This window comes from Mytilus galloprovincialis, chromosome 13 (assembly GCF_965363235.1).
Source record: "Mytilus galloprovincialis chromosome 13, xbMytGall1.hap1.1, whole genome shotgun sequence".
Classification (NCBI taxonomy): Eukaryota; Metazoa; Mollusca; class Bivalvia; order Mytilida; family Mytilidae; genus Mytilus; species Mytilus galloprovincialis.
Genome location: NC_134850.1, coordinates 70872523 through 70894331, shown reverse-complemented (window position 1 = coordinate 70894331; position 21809 = coordinate 70872523). Strand labels below are relative to the sequence as shown.

At 33.6% G+C, this 21809-nt stretch overlaps 1 long non-coding RNA gene across 1 annotated transcript; it reads right to left on the bottom strand.

Moving 5' to 3' along the window:
* Positions 1 to 4097: 4097 nt before the first annotated feature.
* LOC143057224 (uncharacterized) lies at positions 4098 to 10294 on the bottom strand. Its single transcript, XR_012972673.1, has 4 exons — positions 9174 to 10294; positions 8664 to 8767; positions 5472 to 5640; positions 4098 to 4260 (listed from the first exon to the last, which is right to left on the bottom strand). It is a non-coding gene; the product is annotated as an uncharacterized LOC143057224 (long non-coding RNA).
* Positions 10295 to 21809: the final 11515 nt, after the last annotated feature.

Sequence of the window (21809 nt, the reverse complement as noted above, 5' to 3'; positions counted from 1 at the left end):
TAGCATAACTTCGTTTCGTAGTGGAAAGTTTGTCAGGGTCACACCTTCTGAAATTAAAAATCCTATGTTAAAAGCTGTTTATTAGAATATGTTGGCTCTAAACATACTTTTGAATTAAATATTAAAGAACTTATATATAACTTTTTAACGATATTTTAGAGTATGAGAATGTTGAACAGGCGGTCTAGGGATATGCCATTTTTGTTGTTTTGGACCATTCAGGAATCAATATATTATCAATCCCTCGAAAAAAAAATAGACTGTGTCTTTGCTTAGAAATGAGTAATCTAATTCAATGTACTGATTGCACAAAAAATTACTTGCAAAGATCAAACACATTTTTTTAATAGTGGCTGGGACAATAGTGGGATATATTATGGACATAACTGTGCAAATCGTGATACAAGCATGAAATTTGGTACATGGGTAGACTAAATGATAATTAAAAAAATTCAGCTGCTAGCCATAAAAAAAATCATTTTTTTAAGATGGCCACCGCTCATTTTGCAAATGGCGTCATATCGAATTGGTTACATTTCGTAAATCTTTTTGCAAGCTGTGTAATAGGTATAGTCCAATGTAAGTTTTGATTAAATTTAAATAACAATTCCTAAAGTTCGAAAAAAACAATACCTACATGAAGAAAAAAAGGTGACGTCCGGTCCCAGAATGGCGGCAAAACCTGAAAAATATCAATTTCATCATTTCTTTCAACTTAACAAGAGATAGCAATGACTTTGTTAATTTCAAATGCATATATAGTTTGTTTAGAAAGACAGGTTGCATATCTTATAATTATCTGACAATTCCAAATACACAAACATGTACACGAAAAGCCAGAACGGTAGCATTTACAGTTACCAACACATCTGAATTTCTTGCATCTGCATTTAAAAAAATCATGACACGAGAGAAGTCCATTTTGGTTCCCAATTGTCATTTGGTTTTTTCATTATTCCAAATCATGTGTTCATGACTTGGTACATAAACCTGTCGAATGCATTCATCCGGACAAGCCCAAACATGTCCACCTTGATATGCTTCTCTGTTCATGTGCTCCAGAAGATAAAAATCGTTTGTAGGGAAGCAGGGCCTTATGTTGCTATAATCCGCCTACCAAAGGTAATGATAATGATTTTGTGGTAGGCGGGATAGCATCATAAGGCCGCTGCTTCCTTACAAACGATTTTAATCGTGCCTCCTTAACAGCAAACGGTAATATTTCCGTACATAATGCAAACAATTACTTCTTTGATTCCATGTCTATGTCTTCATACAAAATCGGGCAAAAACGTTCGTTACATCTGAGAATCCTTCCAATGTCTGCCAAGCTGACCCGGTCACTTTCCGGTGAAATGCTGACACAGTGTCACATCCACTTAACGCATGGAAGAAAGAAAAGCTGCTACACCGGACCAAATACATTTGATATGAAATGTACAGTAAACCATCGAAAGTCTTCATTCCTTCAAAAACCTAGCCTCAATTTGTCCACACCTAATCTTGCGAGTACTGCAATTACTAATACTACTACATTCTATGTCAGTACTACTTAAAAGCACTTTTTACAACCATATTCAGCAACTTTTACAAATATCTCCTTTGATTACTAGGCCAAATTAACCAAACTTACATTGCTAAAATTAAAACATAGAAGTATAATACAGTTTTTGGCTTATATCTCTGAAACTAAAGCATCTAGAGTAAATCTGGTATAAATGTTATTAAGGTTTAGGTCTCTCTTCCCTAAATTTTTTAAACGAATTAGACAACCCATTGTTAGGCTTCTGTTCTGAATTGGTAAATTGGAGAAATTGTGCAGTTTTTGGTAATTATCTTGAATAGTACGTGTCATATATAGGGATTAACTGTAAACAGCAATAGTGTTCAGCAAAGTACGATCTACAAATAAGACAACGTGATTAAAATCGTCAATTGACCCATTCAGGAGTTGTTGCCCTTTATAGTAAATTTTTCGTAAATTTTTGTATTTTTTTACAAAAATCTTCTTCACTTAATCTACTGGTCTAAATAGAGTTAATCTTAGCCACACTTTTCAATTGTGTATCTTGATTTAAAAATTATCCGATGACCCTGTCATCGAATCAACATGACGGCTATTGCTCAAAATAGAAGACATTTACTAATGGAAAATTGTCAAAAAATAAAACAATTTCAAATGGTTACTTGAAAACTTATTTGAATCATGATTAGGGGTCTTCAGTTACTATTTAAAGACTACAATGGGATGACCTGCTTTTAATAGACCAAATTAATCAAACTTGGCCTCAATCACTAGTACTATAAGGGTATCTTATTTTGTTGATTATGATTTTGACCTTATTTTACATGATTTAGAAAACAACAGTTGAGCGACACAGGCTCTAGGAAGCATCTATTAACTTCTGATTCTAGGCTTTATTGTGGAAAATTTACTCAATTGTGTAACAGTAGTTGTTATTCAAAGATTCCATGCAGTAAAACACAATTGAGTTAACTGAAAAAAAACTTTTAACTGTTATGCTGGTTTTTTTTTTTGTTTTTTTTTTGTATTGTGTTAATTGCCAAACTACATTTACAAATAATTATAGTTTATGGTATAATTATGGTAGTAAGTCCATAGTACATCTGCAAAATGAGATGCTGCCCACGTGTTGCTTCTTTATAGCTGGTCTATCATCCAAGATTGCAACCAGAGAGGGACTTAGTTTAACATAGGACCCTATAGGAAATTCATACATATGTCTTAATTAAGAGGACCACTGAAAAGAATAAAGCCAAGCATGAATGTTCCTAATAAGGTGCTGACCAAGTGGTGTTACTTTGTTGTCTAACCATCATCAAAGATGGCCACCAGCAGGGGACTAAGTTCAAAACAAGAAACTATGGGAAATACATGCAAATGCTTCTTCTAACGGAGCAATAAATGGAATAAAACTAAACATGGTACATGTATAAACAAATGTTATGAGGTGCTTATGAAGTTTTGTTACTTTGTTGCTGATTTACTTTTCAAGATGGACACCAGGAGGACCATAGTTTAACATATAACACTATGGGGGAATATCTAACTAATGTCTTATTGTCTTAAGAACCTTAAAATTGATAGAAATCAAACATGGTATAAATGATCCTTATGCGGGGCTTACCCGATACTTCCCTAGTTTTGTCATTTGTGACTGATATGTCATCTAAGATGGTCACCAAATGAAGATATCTAGCTATAGGAATTCATAATAATGATTTGTTTTATTGATTTTTGGCATTTTCTTTTTGTTTTCTTTTTTTATTTATTTGAACTTGATCTTTAACTTTTCCTGATAAAACAATGCGTCAAATTTTAAATCAATATCTTCAAGCATGATGAAAAAGGTGCAGAATACTGAATATCGGAGTAAACTTTTGATTTTAAACATATTTTATTCATTAAGATATGAAAAGGATTGAGAAACAGGCACAGCCTATAAAAGCTCTCTCCATATTACATGAGAATGTCATTTTAGATGAGAACGTATTTACTCCATACATAAATTAAGTGCACTGCAACACCGAGTAGAGTATGAACATTTAAACAATTCATAAGTTCTCAACTTATTTCTTTGACCATAATAATCAAGCCTTGTACTCCAATGATGAAATCAGTTTTAAAATTGTAAAAAATGTTTTCTGTCAACTGATATAATTGTATTGTTATCCAGTATATACTCATCTACATTGCAAAATGACCTTAATATAAAGCGAAAAAAGGCAAATACCAGTTACAAAATAATTACATAAAAAAACTTTAAGATTAACTAATACCACAAAAACATTAATGTCAAAAGATTAAGAGGAATCACTAGTTTCTGCTCTGCAAGTGACACCCTTGCTCGTTGGACATGGTAATCTATGTGTATGTATCCATTTGTTACTCGACACGATAGTTTTGTACTGGTGAGGTTTTTTTTAACGACCTTGACTACCCATGAGGGTCTTGTATCATAATGATGAGACAGAATACATTTTTTAATTCTGTGATACCTGTTTATTTCGTGAAATGACATTTATATGACTTTTATTATTACTTATCTATATATATATATATATGTGTATATATCGTATCTGAAGCGCCATCTGAATTGCTTAGTAGTATGATACAATATTTATTAAGCTATTCATATATAAATTTCACGTCTACATCTTTCATTTCTTTGTTGTAGACTGCTTCCATTTGTTCGTTCTGTGCTACAGTAAACCAATTCTTCCAATCACCAATTATACCTACATGTAGTATATTAAACATAATCATACACACGTTGTGTAACAAATTTAAATAAACAAATGATAAATTCCTATGTAACCGAACTACAACTAGACAAATCCAATTGCACGTCATTGCTATCTATTTATATTGTTATCTATGTTTACATCGGTTTATATAACCGTCTGCAGTCTTCGGAGGTCATTTCGATGGTTAATTTGATGATGTATAGACAGACATACACACGACATGTTGATACATATTATCGAGTCCATACATTGTTGATTATTTATTTTTTACTTTATGTAATTTGGATATACGTTTTAGTATGTTGTATATCAACTATGAGAATTTGAGTAAAAACTGTGATCATGAATTTGACATATAATGGCCCTTTAAAGTTTTTATTCACGTATTATGATAATTTTAAAACTATCGTTTCCCTAGCTTTTGTACAGTCGTGCATTTAAAAAAAATATTAACCATTAGCATTAAATAATCATCAAATGATCGTGAGCTTTAATATATGTCTCCTGGCATCATATATCATTTGATACTGAAACAAAAATAACTGGCAAAGCTTGAGCAAACCTTCCAAACACGAATTCATATAAGCCGATATTAATATCCTATGTTTTGGAAAGTTATCTCGCTCGTTGTGGTATTTATTGTATGAAAATAATATATAATTGAGCATCAGTGGTTGTTCTACATGTGTTTAAATCATTCGTACGAAATCACATACTGTAGATTCATTTTTTTCGTAATACCAGTTTTCGTGGATTGAGAAATTTTTTTCATTTTTTATGACATTTGAGTTCGTGAAATAGTCTGCATTCAAAACTAAGGACAATTTATAATTCGTTGAATATTTAAACTTGTGGTTCACCTGTACCAACAAAATGAACAAAAATTAGTATCCCAGTGATTATTATGAAATTACAGAAAATTATTTCTCGAAAATTAAAGAAGATAGGGTAGGATATAATGAAAAAGCAACCTAATGCCAAAACGCAAAAGTAGAGATATTCAAATAAAATAGATACAACACAACTTTTTAAGAGATAGTCAACAAATGCCCTTCAACACTAGACCAGTAGTAGGCGCCAATATAATATGTTTATATCTATAGTTTAATTCTAATATTTCAAGGTTCAAACTCATATCAATTGCTCAGATGTGTTTCTATGTATTTCTGAAATTATGAAATTAATTGTCAAATTAAACAAACCTTTCCTGAACAGCGTTGATTTCTTATCTGTATCAATAATAGAACATACATCTAATTTGTGGTCCTTCAGGTTTTTGAAACTACATTTTATTACGATGTCATTTATAAATTCGTCAGTGTATGGGACATCTAAAAAATTTGCTAGGTCAGTAATATGTTTCTTTGGATCCTGGAAAAAATATTGATATACAAAAAAAAAATTGTGATTGTGCTGTTGTTACATCTTTTCATCGATTGTGACATATGTTTGTCATTCACCCATTGGCACAAAATTTAATAAAAAGGAAGAGGAAAAATGAAATCTTTCTTGCCGAAACATTTGATTGGTTTAAAGCAATTTTTTGGGGTTTGTATTAATATTCAGTGAAGTCTTAACGCCTGCCCGACAATAAAAAAATCAGTCAAATTGCATGGCACTCATTTGCTATCTTGTGTAACCTATTACCTGAGGAGATCAGTAACTATCTGACCTATACATTGGTGATCGAATCAATCATTGATATATTATAACTTGATGACAGAAGTAATTGATTGATCTGTATTCTGTTGATAAAAGGCACTGTTTGGTTTATATTCTTTTGACATAATTCATTGTTTGGCCTTAACTTGGTAACAGTAGTCACTGTTTTGACCAATACAATATCGACAGAAGAATTTAACTATTCATTGTTATGATAACAAAGTTATTGATTGAACTTCACCCTCATTGACATACACATTACATGATGACAGAGGTAATTGATTGACCTTAAACCCTGGTAACAGAAGTCATTGACTTATTTATATCCTGGTTACAGGTCAATGTCTAACTTTAACCCTAAAGACGAAATTCGCCTAAATACAAGTGACTAAAGTCATTGATTTACCTATACCCTGGAATCACAAGTCATCGCTTGACCCTGATGACGGGAATTCGCCTAAATACATGTGACAGACTGGAGTGATTGACCAATACCCTGGTGACAAAAGGCACTGATTGACCAATATCCTAGTAACAAAAGGCACTGAGTGACCAATACTCTAGTGACAAAAGGCACTGATTGACCAATAACCTAATGACAAAAGGCACTGATTGATTAATACCCTGGTGACAAGAGGCAGTGATTGACCAATACCCTTGTGACAAAATGCAGTGATTGACCAATATCCTAGTGACAAAAGGCACTGATTGACCAATACCCGGGTGACAAAAGGAAGTGATTGACCAATATCCTTGTGACAAAAGACAGTGATGGACCAATACCCTGGCGACAAGAGGCAGTGATTGGCCAATATCCCCTGGTGACAAAAGACAGTTATTGTCCAATATCCTGGTGACAAAAGGCACTGATTGAGCAATATCCTCGGATGACAAAAGGCAGTGATTGAGCAATATCCGCTGGTGACAAGAGGCAGTGATTGGCCAATATCCTCTGGTGACAAAAGGCAGTGATTGACCAATATCCTAGTGACAAAAGGCGTTGATTGACCAATACCTTGGTAACGAAAGGCACTGATTGACAATTATCCTAAAGACAAAAGGCAATGATTGACCAATACCATGGTGACAAAAGGAAGTGATTGGCAAATATCATCTGGTGACAAAAGGCAGTAATTGACCAATACTCTGGTGACAAAAGGCAGTAATTGGCCAATACCCTGGTGACAAAAGGCAGTAATTGGCCAATACCCTGGTGACAAAAGGCAGTAATTAGCCAATACCCTGGTGACAAAAAGCAGTAACTTGCCAATACCCTGGTGACAAAAGGCAGTAATTGGCCAATACCCTAGTGACAAAAGGCAGAAATGGGCTAATACCCTGGTAACAAAAGGCAGTGATTGACCAATGCTCTGGTGACAAAAGGCAGTAATTGGCCTATACCCTGATGGTAAAGGGCACTGATTGACCAATACCCTGGTGGCAAAAGGCAATTATTGACGAATCATTTGGAACCAATTGTGGTAATGATCTTTACTTTTGAGACAGAAGGCAGATTGACATTAATCCTGATGATAGAAAACGCCAATTTCGCTTTTACCTGGTGACGAGAGACAGTAAATGATCTATGACTTGATGACAGAAGGTAGTAAATGACTCATACATTGGTGATAGAAGCAAGTGCTCGACATATTTTCCAATGACAAAAGACAGTGGTTGAAGAAAGGATGGTGACTGACAGTGGCGAATGATCTATACCCGTGTGATAGAAGGCAGTGATTGACCCATACCTTGATGACAGAAAGCAGTGGTTGACCTTTACTCTGATGTCGACAGGCAGACGAAACCAAGGTGACCGACATTGGCGAATGATCTATACCCGTGTGATAGAAAGCAGTGATTGACCCATACCTTGATGACAGAAGGCAGCGATTGACCTTTACTCTGATGTCGAAAGGCAGACGAAACCATGGTGACCGACAGTGGCGAATGATCTTTACCCGTGTACTAGAAGGCAGTGATTGACCCATACCATGATGACAGAAGGCAGTGGTTGACCTTTACTCTGATGTCGAAAGGCAGACGAAATCATGGTGACCGACAGTGGCGAATTATCTATACCCGTGTGATAGAAGGCAGTGATTGACCCATATCTTGATGACAGAAGGCAGTGATTGACCTTTACTCTGATGACAGAAGACGCTGATGGAACTATTACCTGGTGTGAGAATGCCGTGATTGACCTATACCGTGATGAATGACCCACACCTTGGTGACAGAAGGCAGTGATTGACGAAACAACGGTAACCGACAGTGACAAATGACCCATACCCTGATGCCAGAAGGCAGTGATTGACCCATACCTAGGTGACAGAAGGCAATTCTGCAGTGATTGACAATAAAATGTGACCGTAGTTGGTGAATGATCTATACCCGTGGAAACAGAAGGCAGTGAATGACCCAAACATCGGCACCAGAAGCTTAAGACAATGATTAACATTTACCCTGGAAACAAAGCCGCTGATCGCTAGTCATTTAACGTTCTGTGATAAATGTTTCATAGAGGTAATCTAGGGATTTTTTTATGCAAATAAGAATAAGTATAGAAATTTAGGCAAACAAGGAAAAAAACGAATAATCTTTGTCAATTACTTGTTATAGAAGATTGTTATTTTTAAGCACAAAAATGCCGTAAAATTTGAAATCAAGTGAGCTATTACAGGTGGTATGCTCAGCTCGTTATGATTCTAATTAATTTACATGCACATAATTACATTGAGAAGATCTTCGTACATGACAGCAAATATTTTGTTCGACTTGTTCTTGGTAGCTGCAATCATTTCTTTCGTGTAATTAAACCATCCAGTATACAAGTTATCTAAAAAAAATTGATAAATTATCATCATTGTTATATTAATATATAAATGGTATTTACGTTGCACCGATGCCCTGGAATATTAAAAAACAAGTGTGAGTTATCTTACCAGCTCACCAGGTAAACGTCTGCCGTCGAAATGGGACCTCTTATGCTCTTAACACCTACCCTCGCCTGGTATATCGATAAGACTCAACTGCCATTTGTAGTCTTCAAGACTGCAGGTGGTTAGTGTAAAACCTGGTTTCTAAAATACTTTGATTGACAGAATATATATTAATATAGCACTTGTTACATAATTAAAATTAAAAACTTGATATAAAGATATCAATTGGATATTGCTCATTTTTGAAGGCCATACGGTGACCTAAATATTGCTAGTGCCTTCCAGAATAAATATTGCTAGTACCTTCCAAAATAAAGTCGTCAAAGAATTCTGCCCAAGTCCATTTGGGGACCCCAAGTTTTCCTTGCAAGAAATTGTAAAGTGATACATATCTATCCTTCAGGTTCCTGTTGAGATTTACAATCTTGTAACCATTGTCTACATGTGTCTGTGGTAAGAAACTAAATGGTAGATGTGTACTGAATATACGGGGACCAGTAATTTTTTTCACCTCTTCCGGTTGTCGAAGGTACTCTAAATTCAACTCCCACCACGGTCCAAGTGAGTTATACTCCGTTGTTTGCTTTATGAGCATAGACATAATTTCATGTATCCAATGCGTTCCTAACAAATAGAAAAACTTAAAGTTTTGCATATTTTTTAATACGTTTATGTGTAAGTTGAATTGCAGCATGCAATGAGTTAAGAACGAATTGATTTTGTTTTGGTATGTCCAACAAGTAGAACAATCAGAAATATTTTTGCCACGTTAATATTGTTCATGGCCAAATCTTTTAAATTATCTGGATTGTTGAACGCTTCTTCTTAATCGCTTACAATTAAGCTCTGTAACTATTGGAAAAATGCATCGACGGCTAGATCGGACATTATTAGTTTGTTATATCATCATTGTAGTGTTCTTTGTAATCAGTCTTTTGTCGCATTGTGTATATAATATGTAGTGCCATAGAATGTCATGTTTGCTTTTGCAAAAACATATTCATTCATTCATTTATTCATTCAACCTTATTTATATTTAAGAACCACATAAAAAAAACTATATTAATAAACATGCCAGATTTTTGGGACGAGCAAAGGATGACGTCACTATCTCTGGTTTCATAATCTTGAATCTCTTGAAAGAGTTTCTCTGGTCCCTTAGTCCTTATTGCTGGTGTTGGCATGAAAACCCAATCTTTGTATGGTATGAAGGGGTAAGTAGCTCTTGGATCTTCAACTGACAGGCTTCAAAGGAAATGCAATTATTTTATTAAGAGATTTAAATTAAATAACAGCCATTAAATATACAAGTTAAATGACAAAAGACAATTTGATTGACACAAATGCAATTACAATTAAAACCAATTGTTCAGAGAACAATTGAAGGTCTGTCCAACTAAAAAGATATATTTGATATAATAATATTAAAACCCAGTTTAACATGTCATTTCTAAAATCTAAACAAGATAGTTCCTTTACACTTTTGTTTGAAATAAGGGAGATAATTACGATTTGAAAAAAATCATTTCTGGTATCATTTGATAATTAACTTGACACGAATGGTTCTTTCTACTTTTACATTAAATAGGTTCTAAAAATAGCTACTGTGAAAGTACTTTTATTCGTGGGGTACCAATTTTCGTGGTTTTCGTGGATGACGTTATCCACGAATTTAAGTGTCCAACGAAATAAAACAAACATTGTCCAAATCAAGACATGGAAAGATCCCATGTAGGTTTGACTACTGGTATGATCTAGAGAATATATGGAATAACGCCAAATCTGAAAATGCTACATATACATACTCCATGCAGGAGTATACCCATTTAATCTTTCAGAACATTAACTGTACAACTTTTGATCTTTTAATTCTCATAAAAATATTTTTGATCGATGAAAGTCAGATTTCCGGTATTGATATGCTTGTATGATAAAGTGGTCATTTTATATCCTCAAAATTCTCGTACATATGGGAAAAAATAATTTTATGCTGGGCTTAATTTTGATAAGAATTATTTCACATTAAGATACGTTTATAGCATTTGTTTTTGTTACTGTTTTCTTTAGGTGACATGTGTATGGCCTAATTAACACCTTTGATGGTCTTAAATCTGTTAATCACTTTATCTTGGGTTAATTAGTGTTGTCACTACGATTTACCATTTTACCGGGTCTATGGATACTCTGCAATTTTCTTCAATCAAGACAATTTGTAACCTTTGTTTCTAAAGCTTCAATTTTCCAATTTTTCTTTTTAGAAAACTAAAATCCATGAATTTTAAAACCCACGAACATGTAAATATTTCTCAAACAACGAAAATTGATACCCACGAATTAAAGTACTTTCACAGTACTCCCGATTTACACAAGGTCACTTCCGGTTGACTTTTTCAAGGTTATATTGGTTTCAACCTTATGCACAATTTCTATGCTTTATGGTGTATAAATATGAATTAAGAGCAAAGGTCAAATTTAAATATTATCTTGAAATCAATATGAAGGTCAAAAACCAAGGACCTTTAATCAGAAGTACCTAGGTCTTATTATTATGTATTTGGTTTTGATGTTATATTTGTTTTTCTCGTGGGATTTTGTCTGATGCTTGGTCCGTTTCTGTGTGTGTTACATTGTAGTGTTGTGTCGTTGTTTTCCTCTTATATTTAATGCGTTTCCCTCAGTTTTAGTTTGTTCCCCCAATTTGTTTTTTTTGTCCATGGATTTATGAGTTTGAACAGCGGTATACTACTGTTGCTTTTATTTATTATATGTGGTTAATGAGTTACACTTAATTTTAAATATACGAGGGGTTTAAACTCCCGTTTAATGTCAACTTACCCTTTCAGCCAAAACTTATATGTCACATGTCGCAACTAAATATTTGATAAAAATATGTTGTCGAAATCTTGTAAATTTTTTAAAAAGAAGTGAAAATAAGCCAAATCAAAATTAAGAACGTGACCTTGACCTTTGAATTTGACCTAATTTTCTGTAATTTTTTTATCAAGGACCTCAAATCAAAAGACTATAGGTCTCTCTCACTTATGATGTATCAGCTATAAATGCATATCGCCTATTTCAAATGCATAAGCGGAAATAACTCTCATATGGAGTCTCATGATAACTTTGATCCAAATGATCATCCCAATCCTGAAGATATAACGAGCAATTTGGTAGAATAAATGTTTCTGTTTCTTTTACGGTTGCGGAGGAGTAGGGGACACAAGAAAAACAGCGTTTGTGGAGATGACTTTTACAAGGTAAAGTGTTCCTTTAAGCGTATAAACTGTTTGATATCATACACCAAATATCGAAGCCACATCTTGCGAAATAACAATACTGCGCAAGAAAGAACATTAGGCGGAAGAAAAAAGAATATAATTAAAAACCAATTGTTCAGAGGCATTTCCACCCAAAACGTTCCTTTTCGAGTTAAAATAACAAAATTCAGTCTATACACTGTTCTTTGATATAAGGGAGATAGTATGTTACTTCCGGTTTGAAAAAAAATATTTTCTGGTTTTATCTGATAGTTTGACACTGATTCCAAAAACATATGGTTCTATGAAACTTTGACATAAATAAGTACCAACAATAGCTATTTCCGGTTTACACAAGTTCATTTCCGTTTGGCTTTTTCAAGGTCATATGGTTTGCAAGCTAATGCAAAAGTAATATGGCTTTATGTCCTTTGGCTTTAACTTGTAAACATATAAAGTTAAAGCCAATGTCAAAATTTAGAACATCTTAATTACCATAACCATGATTTAAATTTCAAGCTCATAAACCAAGGACCTCAAATCAACAGACCGTATGTCTCTATTATATATGGTTAATCATTTGTATCACCTTACATCTAATTTTAAATATAAAAGGGGGAAGAACTGCCATTTTAATGTCATTGTTCCCTTCTAACTAAAATGTATGTGTTATGACATATCGCAACTAACAATTTAGTAAAATTGAGAATGGAAATGGGGAATGTGCCAAAGAGACAACAACCCGACATAGAAAAAACAACAGCAGAAAGTCACCAACAGGTCTTCAATGTAGCGAGTAATTCCCGCACCCGGAGGCGTCCTTCAGCTGGCTCCTTAACAAATATATACAGTGATAATAAACGCCATACTAATTTCCAAATTGTACACAAGAATCTAAAATTAAAATAATACAAGACTAACAAAGGCCAGAGGCTCCTGACTTGGGACAGGCGCAAAAATGCGGCGGGGTTAAACATGTTTGTAAGATCTCAACCCTCCCCCATACCTCTAGCCAATGTAGAAAAGTAAACGCATAACAATACGCACATTAAAATTCAGTTCAAGAGAAGTCCGAGTCTGATGTCAGAAGATGTAACCAAAGAAAATAAACAAAACGACAATAATACATAAATAACAACAGACTACTAGCAGTTAACTGACATGCCAGCTCCAGACTTCAATTAAACTGACAGAAAGATTATGATTTCATAATATGAACAGCAGGCACAATCCTTCCCGTTAGGGGTTTAGTATCCTACCATCATAACATATTTGAGAAGATGATAACCCGTGTCATGCCAAAAACTGGTTTTTGAATAAATGTGTTTAGTTCCGATGCAAAGACCCTATAAGTGAATCAAAATTAACGCCAAAATATGCAATCTTTAATGACCTGACAACAGTATCGTAACTATATCCCTTCTTAATAAGTCTATTCAAAGGTTTTGTTAGTTTTTGAGGTGAATACTGACACCTTTGTGCTTTATAAGGAATATTTCCATAAAAAAATGGATGTGAAATACCGTAACGTATAAGAAGTCTGCATGTTGAGCTATATTTACGAATGATGTCCTTATACCGATGATAAAATTTAATAGTAAATGTTTTGACTGGTTTGTGATATCGAAAACCCTGGTGTAATAATTTTTCAGTAATACATAAATTTCTCTCGTTAAAATCTAAAACATTGTTACATACACGAGCGAATCGTACAAGTTGAGATATATAAACACCGTAAGATGGTGACAAGGGAACGTCACCATCTAAAAATGAAAAATTAACGATTGGAAATGAAAAATCATCTCTTTTATCATAAATTTTAGTACTCAGCTTTCCGTTAGTGATATAGATATCAAGATCGAGGAAAGGGCAGTGGTCATTGTTAGTATTAGCTTTATTTAAAGTAAGTTCAACAGGATAAATTTCTTTAATATACATACTGAAGTTGTCATTATTGAGAGCCAAAATATCATCCAAATATCAAAAAGTATTATTAAATTTGTTTATCAGATGTTGTTTCGATGGGTCTTTGCTTATTTTTGTCATAAATAGTAACTCATAGCTATACAAAAACAGGTCTGCAATAAGTGGTGCACAGTTAGTCCCAATTGGAATTCCGATAACCTGACAGAGGAATATACGGAATCCCCAAAGCGAACAAAAATGTTATCTAGTAAAAATTCAAGGGCATATATAGTATCAAAGCATGTCCAATTGACATAGTTTTTTTGTTTATTGCTACTAAAAAATGACCTAAAAGAGTTTGAACATATATATTCACATTCTGACTTTTTAAATGCCCATTTAATTAGGTGTGTGAATTTTTTCTTCATGAGAATGTGAGGCAATGTGGTATACAAGGTAGAAAAATCAAAACTTTGAACAGATTCAAAATCACCAATATAAGCATGCAATTTATCAAGTACTTCCAACGAGTTCTTGACACTCCAAAAGTAATTAATTCTACTATTTTCGAAGGCCTTATTTGAACAATTTATTATCAGGTTTTTAATAGTACCAAGTGTGCTGGTAAGAAGAATAGACAATTTAGTAGTGGAACAATGGCTTGAAGACGAAATAAAGCTATATTTGTAAGGTGTTCTGTGTAGCTTCGGAAGCTAATACATAGTTTCATTGTATTTGGCTTTGCTTGTAAAGCGGAAGCTAAAAGTTTAAAACTATTTTGTCAATATCTGATACTGTTTTTGAAAAAAAGTGATAATAAGCCAAATTCAAAATTTAGAACATGACCTTGACCTATTTTATTTTTTTTTTTGGACCAAGGACCTCAAATTAAAAGACCCTATGTCTCTTTAACTTATGATTTACTAGTTTCAAATGCGTATCACTTATATAAAATGCATAAGGAGAAATAACCCTCATATGGAGTATCCGGTACCATTCGATCAAAATCTGTTTTCATATTCTGAAAATATAACGAGCAATTTGGTAAAATACATTTGTCGGGATTCTGTAACGGTTGCGAAGGAGTAGTGGACACAAAAAAAAACAGTGTTAGGGGATATAACTCTTACAAAGACATGTGTTCGCTTAAGCAGTGTCAGTTTCAATGGTGTATAAACTGTTCGACATTTAAGCTTCTTCTGTTGAAAAATAAATACAGCGAAAGAAACAAATTAGGCAGAAAAAAAAGATAATCAGAACAAAATCAAAAGTTCTTTCCACGGAAAATTGGAAAGACCTAATAATAATCAGAACAAAAACAAATTGTCTTTCCACGGATATCTTGAACCCCGCATTAAACACATGGGATCAAAATATGCATGCATGCAATGATTGATTGATTGGTTGGTTGGTTGATTAAACAATTTGGACCGAGCCACAAAGAACATACAAAACATAATTGAGAGGCTAGATTCCATGTTTAATCACATGGGACCTAGCCTCTCGGATCAAGCGAAACAGGAATTGAAAGCCTTGTCCCCATGTTTAAGCACATGGGACATATTATCTAGAAACATGCAAAAACAAGCGAAAAAGGAATTGGAAGCCTATATTCCATGTTTAAACACATGGGACCTAGCCTCTAGGGACAAGCGAAAAAGGAATTGAGAGTCTTAGCTTGTTCCCATGTTTAAACAAATGGGACCTAGCCTCTAGGAAGATGCAAAAACAAGTGGAAAAGGAATTTAGGGCTTAGAATCCATGTTTAAACAAACTAATGGATCCTAGCCTGTAGAAACAAGCGAAAAAGGAATTGAGGGCCTAGATTCCATGTTTAAACACATGGGACCTAGTCTCTAGGCACAAGCGAAAAAGAAATTGAGAGCCTAGTTCACATGTTTAACCATTTGCGACCTGGTTTGGGTTATGGCATATGAATATATCGTGTGTTTTATTAAAGTCTATTCACATATGGGAAAGAAGTTAAGGCGATACGAAATAAACTTACGATTTTGGGGGTATCATACATTCAAGTTATAAGTGAACTTTTTCTTTATATAAACAAGGTCATAGCCCAAGTATGTCATCAAGTGTACAAATATAGGTTATGAAATGGCTAAAAATACAACAATGTGAATTGACTGCAGTGACGTCATATAATAGAACAGGTTATAATGTAGATGACAGCCATTTGATTTTCCTGTTCAAGTATGGTGGGGGATTGAGTATGAGCGGTTCTTTTTTTTATACTTTACGTGGGTTTGGGTTGGGTTTGAGGGGGGTCAAAATGAATATACTGGCAAGTGATAACTGAAAATACATTATCTTTTTTAATTTACATAACACTGATAGCTGATGCTGTCCAGGAAAAACCAAGAAAATGTATGAGCCATAAAAATCTGTACAGTACCTGCCGCAAATGCCAAAGTATTCATGTATCTCATGATCAAAGTGACGAATACCGCCTTTAATTAACAAAAATCTAAAAAATGCAAACATCTACAAAATGTCAACATCTATATAATGTAAACATATACAAAATGTAGATATCTACAAAATGTAAACATCTACATAATGTAAACATCTACAAAATGTAAACATCTACAAAATGTAGACATCTACAAAATGTAAACATCTACATAATGTAAACATCTACAAAATGTAAACATTTACAAAATGAAACAGGCTGAAATGAAACACATTGGGTATCAGGTATTGGTAAACGATTTTTTTTCGGATCAGGAACATTTATGATGTATACGACAACATAAAAAATTTCCTCGGAATATACATATTCGAAATCATTGATACTTTTGAATCGTATTGGTTAAATTGATGTCTGTAAATAATGTTACAGACATCCCAATATGACAGATGGAGAATCAGTAACCAAGGAACGTATTTCATGCAGATGCTTCGCTTTAGTTACGCTAACATATACCAACAATTCCGAAGAATGACATGGGATTCCTACAAATTTCCTACGAAAAAAAGTCATTGAACAGAATTTTCCGTCAAAACTTGGATTCAAGACCTGAAATTGTTGAAGATAATAAAATTTTTACCATGCAACAGGCCATCATCGAACTACTAACAAAGTTATTGAAAGAGAATCAGTAACCCAGGAACGTATATCATGCAGAGGCTTCGCTTGAGTTAAGCTAAAATATACCAACAGTTCCGAAGGATTACAAGTGATTCTTACAAATTTCCTACAAAAAAGTCGATTGACAGAATTTTCTGTCGAAACTGGGATTTAAGGCCTGAAATTGTTGGAGACAAAAGTTTTGCCATGCAATAGGCCATCTTCTAACCCCTTAAAAAGTTATTGATTTGGTTCTTCAGCTAACAAAGACCCTGGCATTCTACATACACGAGACTTTTGATTAAACGTCACTGTCACTTCCGACCGGATGTGGCTGCGTATTTATATTCTGCACATCCAAACTGACGCCCCACTTCCGCAAAAGTGTAACTGCCAGACGGGATAAGTCCATGATTACCATATGTATATTATTACGGTAACTGCAGTTTAGGACATCAATTTAACACTTGTGAAAATGCTACAAAACATTTTTGTAAAAAAAAAAATGCAAATTCTTAAAAATTAAATAATAAAAGACTGGGACTCTGTTTGGGAGTAAAATTTCTCGGAAAAACCAAAATTGTCATAAAAAAAAAGTGACGACCGTCGCGAATACAAATAATAATTTTATAGGCTGGACATATATGAGCTTTTATATTAGCAGAGGATAAATACTGACTTCTCTCATAGGCAAGACAGTATGAATAGGTCAAAATTGACAAGTCGTAAATAGTTATGGAAGATGCCAGGATTATAATTTAAAACGCTAGACGCGCGTTTCGTCTACAAAAGACTCATCAGTGACGCTCAGATTTAAATAGTAATAAAGCCAAATAAGTACAAAGTTGAAGAGCATTGTGGACCCAAAATTCCAAAATGTTGTGCCAAATACGTCTACGGTAATCTATGCCTGTGATATTAAAAGTTCCGTAATGTAAAGAAACAATTATATCACGTAATAACGGTAAATGTGATATTTCATTTGGTCGTTTAATTGAATATAATTATTAATTAAGTAAGACCAGAAATATTGAAATGTATCACAAGGGTGACAAATTGTCACATATCACGACCGAAGCAAAGGTTATGTTTTAAAGAACCAAGTGTAATGCCGCTTACCTGCACGGTTCTTCCTATAACTTTAGAGGCAAGGGTTGTTGTCATAATGCCGCCTACCTGCATGACTCTTCCTATGACTTTAGAGGCAAGGGTTTTGGTCATAATGCCGCCTACCTGCATGGCTCTTCCTATGACTTTAGAGGCAAGGGTTGTTGTCATAATGCCGCCTACCTGCATGGCTCTTCCTATGACTTTAGAGGTACGGGTTGTTGTCATAATGCCGCCTATCTGCAAGGCTCTTTCTATGACTTAAAGAGTCAAGGGTTGTTGTCATAATGCCGCCTACCTGTAAGGCTCTTCCTATGACTTAAGAGGCAAGGGTTGTTGTCATTATGCCGCCTACCTGCATGGCTCTTCCTATGACTTTAGAGGAATGGGTTGTCATAATGCCGCCTACCTGCACGGCTCTTCCTATGATTTTAGAGGCAAGGGTTGTTGTCATAATGCCGCCTACCTGCATGGCTCTTCCTATGACTTTAGAGGCAAGGGTTGTTGTCATAATGCTGCCTACCTGCACGGCTGTTCCTATGACTTTAGAGGCAAGGGTTGTTGTCATTGTGGTAGCGTTCAAAGACATAAGATTACAATGAAGGCATGTTCATCATATATACGGTTCTCGTTTTATTTAAAATTAGTCCATAATTGGATTCCTAGATGACTTTCTATTTCTAAGCAAAAAATTGAGGATCTCATGTAAACAATTTTATATTGAACTAACCAAAATTTAGAAAATGGTAGTGAAGCATTACAATACTCTCAAAAGAATTATATTAATGATTGCAAGGAAAACTTTTATTAATATGTATCCGAAAGTAAAATGAAAATATTATATGCTAATATTTTTTTCTTTTTGTCTTATAATTCTGCTTCGAAAAGGTATGCAGTACAACTATTACTATTCTAAAACAGAACATCTGATATTAAAGTTAAACCTTTAAAAGGGTCATAACTCCTGACAAGCAAAAGGTGAAATCTGTCAAAATCAGACATGAACACCATTGTGTTATTAGTAGCAATATTGATTGGAAAATCAGCAACTTTTTTTGAACGGCAATGACTTAAAATACCAATGCACAACCAATCAAGTTGGAAAATCGTCATTTATATTCAATTTCACTTTAATTTAGTATATAAAAAACCACACACTAATACTTGTAAATCATTAATTGAACAGTTGATAAACGAACGGATGGAAACATCTGGACTCATCCTCAAACACGCCGGCTGTAAACGCCAAAACCAATAACAAGGTTAACGTTGGATAACCCGGTTAAAAATAAAATCCATTTAACCTCTAATGAAAATAACGCTATAAAAAATGTTCAGATATATCTTATTGTAAATTTCCAATTTTTATCTATCTATTTTTTTTTCAAATAAAACATCAGTATTATAACATACAAAACATGAGAAAGGTTTATTTTGGGCGAAACTATGTATGCCCGACTATTGCTTTTTCTGGTTTATTCATGGCTAAAGCTGATGTTGACGTCTTTCATTTCATTTCTGTATATGGCATCAAACTGTTCATTTTGAGTAACATTAAACCGGTTCTTCCAGTCACCAATTTGTCCTTGACATAAAAAAAAAATTGAATAATTTAGACAAGCAAAATAAATATATGTTTCTTTATATACAATAATACTTTCACCATTCCATTTTTAATTAAGGTCTTCACATTAAAAGCGGATCCACGATGTATAATATCAGACCCTTTGTCAGTTTCAGAAAGTTACCATTACATTTATAACTGTATTTTACCTAAGTGGGTACTTATTGTTGGATGCTGCATGGATGTTTTCACACAATAAAATGTAATGTTTGTATTATGTATTCCATTAAAGTGGATTATAACTTGTTGATCGGTGTGAGCCAAGGCTCCGTGTTGAAGGACGTACATTGACCTATAATGGTTTACTTTTTTAAAATTGTTATTTGGATTGAGAGTTGTCTCATTGGCACTCACACCACATCTTCCTATATCTATTGGCTGTAATGATCTATTCATATAATATATATGCTGTGTACAAGATGTAAGTTTGCACAAATAATAATTTGTACAGGGTTTTTGTACAAGTTATAAGTTTTTTGCCAAATACCTTTTTGCACCAGGTGATAACAGTTTATCTTCTAAAATTTATCAACTTCATGTCTTAAATTCAAATTCACATACTTCAAACTAACATTTCATGCTATTCATCTCGTTTTAAAACTGGAAATCAGGACACCTGAATGGTTTAAATTCTATTTTTATTTTTCTCCTTATACCAAAACAATATCTTTAAAATGTATTTTTGTGTTCTTATAAAGTTCTTTTGTAACAATGGTCGGTATTAGACTGTATCATGTAAAGAAGACAGAAATATGCGAAACAAAAGACTGTGTGCTTGTATCATACCTTTGTGTTAAACGGTTCATTAAACACTGATAACTTGTACAAAAATTCTGTGCAAATTATAATTTGTACAACATTACAATTTGATCTCAACATATCTATACATATACCGTGGTTGTCGTTTGTTGATTTTGTTGAATCATACCAATTCGTCTTATTTTTTTTCATATCATTATCTTTTACATGCTATTCATTCATTGACATGTTTAATGTTTGATGATTACTTACCTTTTCTAAATAATGATGACGGTTTACCCTTCACTCTAAAAAAGCATAACCTTATTTTCCTTTAATTGATTAAACGAGCACTTGTCCGTGACCCCTGCCACTAGATTTTCATCATTAGGTATTTCTAAAAAAATCAGCTAGTCGTGTTATTTCTTAAGTTAGGTTCTAAAAGAGAACAAAAAATTATGACGTCACACTATTTATATAATTATATAGATTATGAATGTATTAATGTTAAATAATGACAGACACAGTGTATTACTACAAAATATATAATTTATCTCATTGAAACTAATATAAACTTAAGATTTTTTTTTCGTAAAAACGATTAAAAAATCTGTTACTTGAAAAAAATTTAACAAATTTCATATTTCAAATACAATTATATTTTATGTTTTGTTGTTGATGTCTTTTAATTTAATTTTTGAACTTAAATTTATTAAATGACTAAAAAATTTCCTGTTTTTTCATTGGCTTAAAGCATAGAAAAACCTCTTTGACAAAACATTATTTTTATCGCGGCAAAAATCACGAGAGGTTAATATAGATTTGGAACAGCGTCTGTGTACCTAAGTTTTGATATTCCAATGCAATGGCAATGAAGTAGGTTTATGACGTCACTCAAATTCCCGTTTCTTTCTTTTTTCGTCTTGTTTTCGGTGTATTCTTTTAATAAACTGTAATGAATATTTCAAGTTATGAAAATAAGCAATGCAAAAGCACATGACATATTAGTATGAAAACAGGGAACTATTTTAAAAGTATCTTGAAAATTGGAGAAGGATAACAAAGTCCCATAATAAAACAATTGTTGACTTTTGATTTCAGTTGATACAATGTTTAATCAACCCCAGAGATATGACATTTATTCTCGGCCGTTGGCTTCGGTGAATATCATATCTCTTGGGTTGATAACTCTTTGTATCAATCTAATCAAAAGTCAATAATGG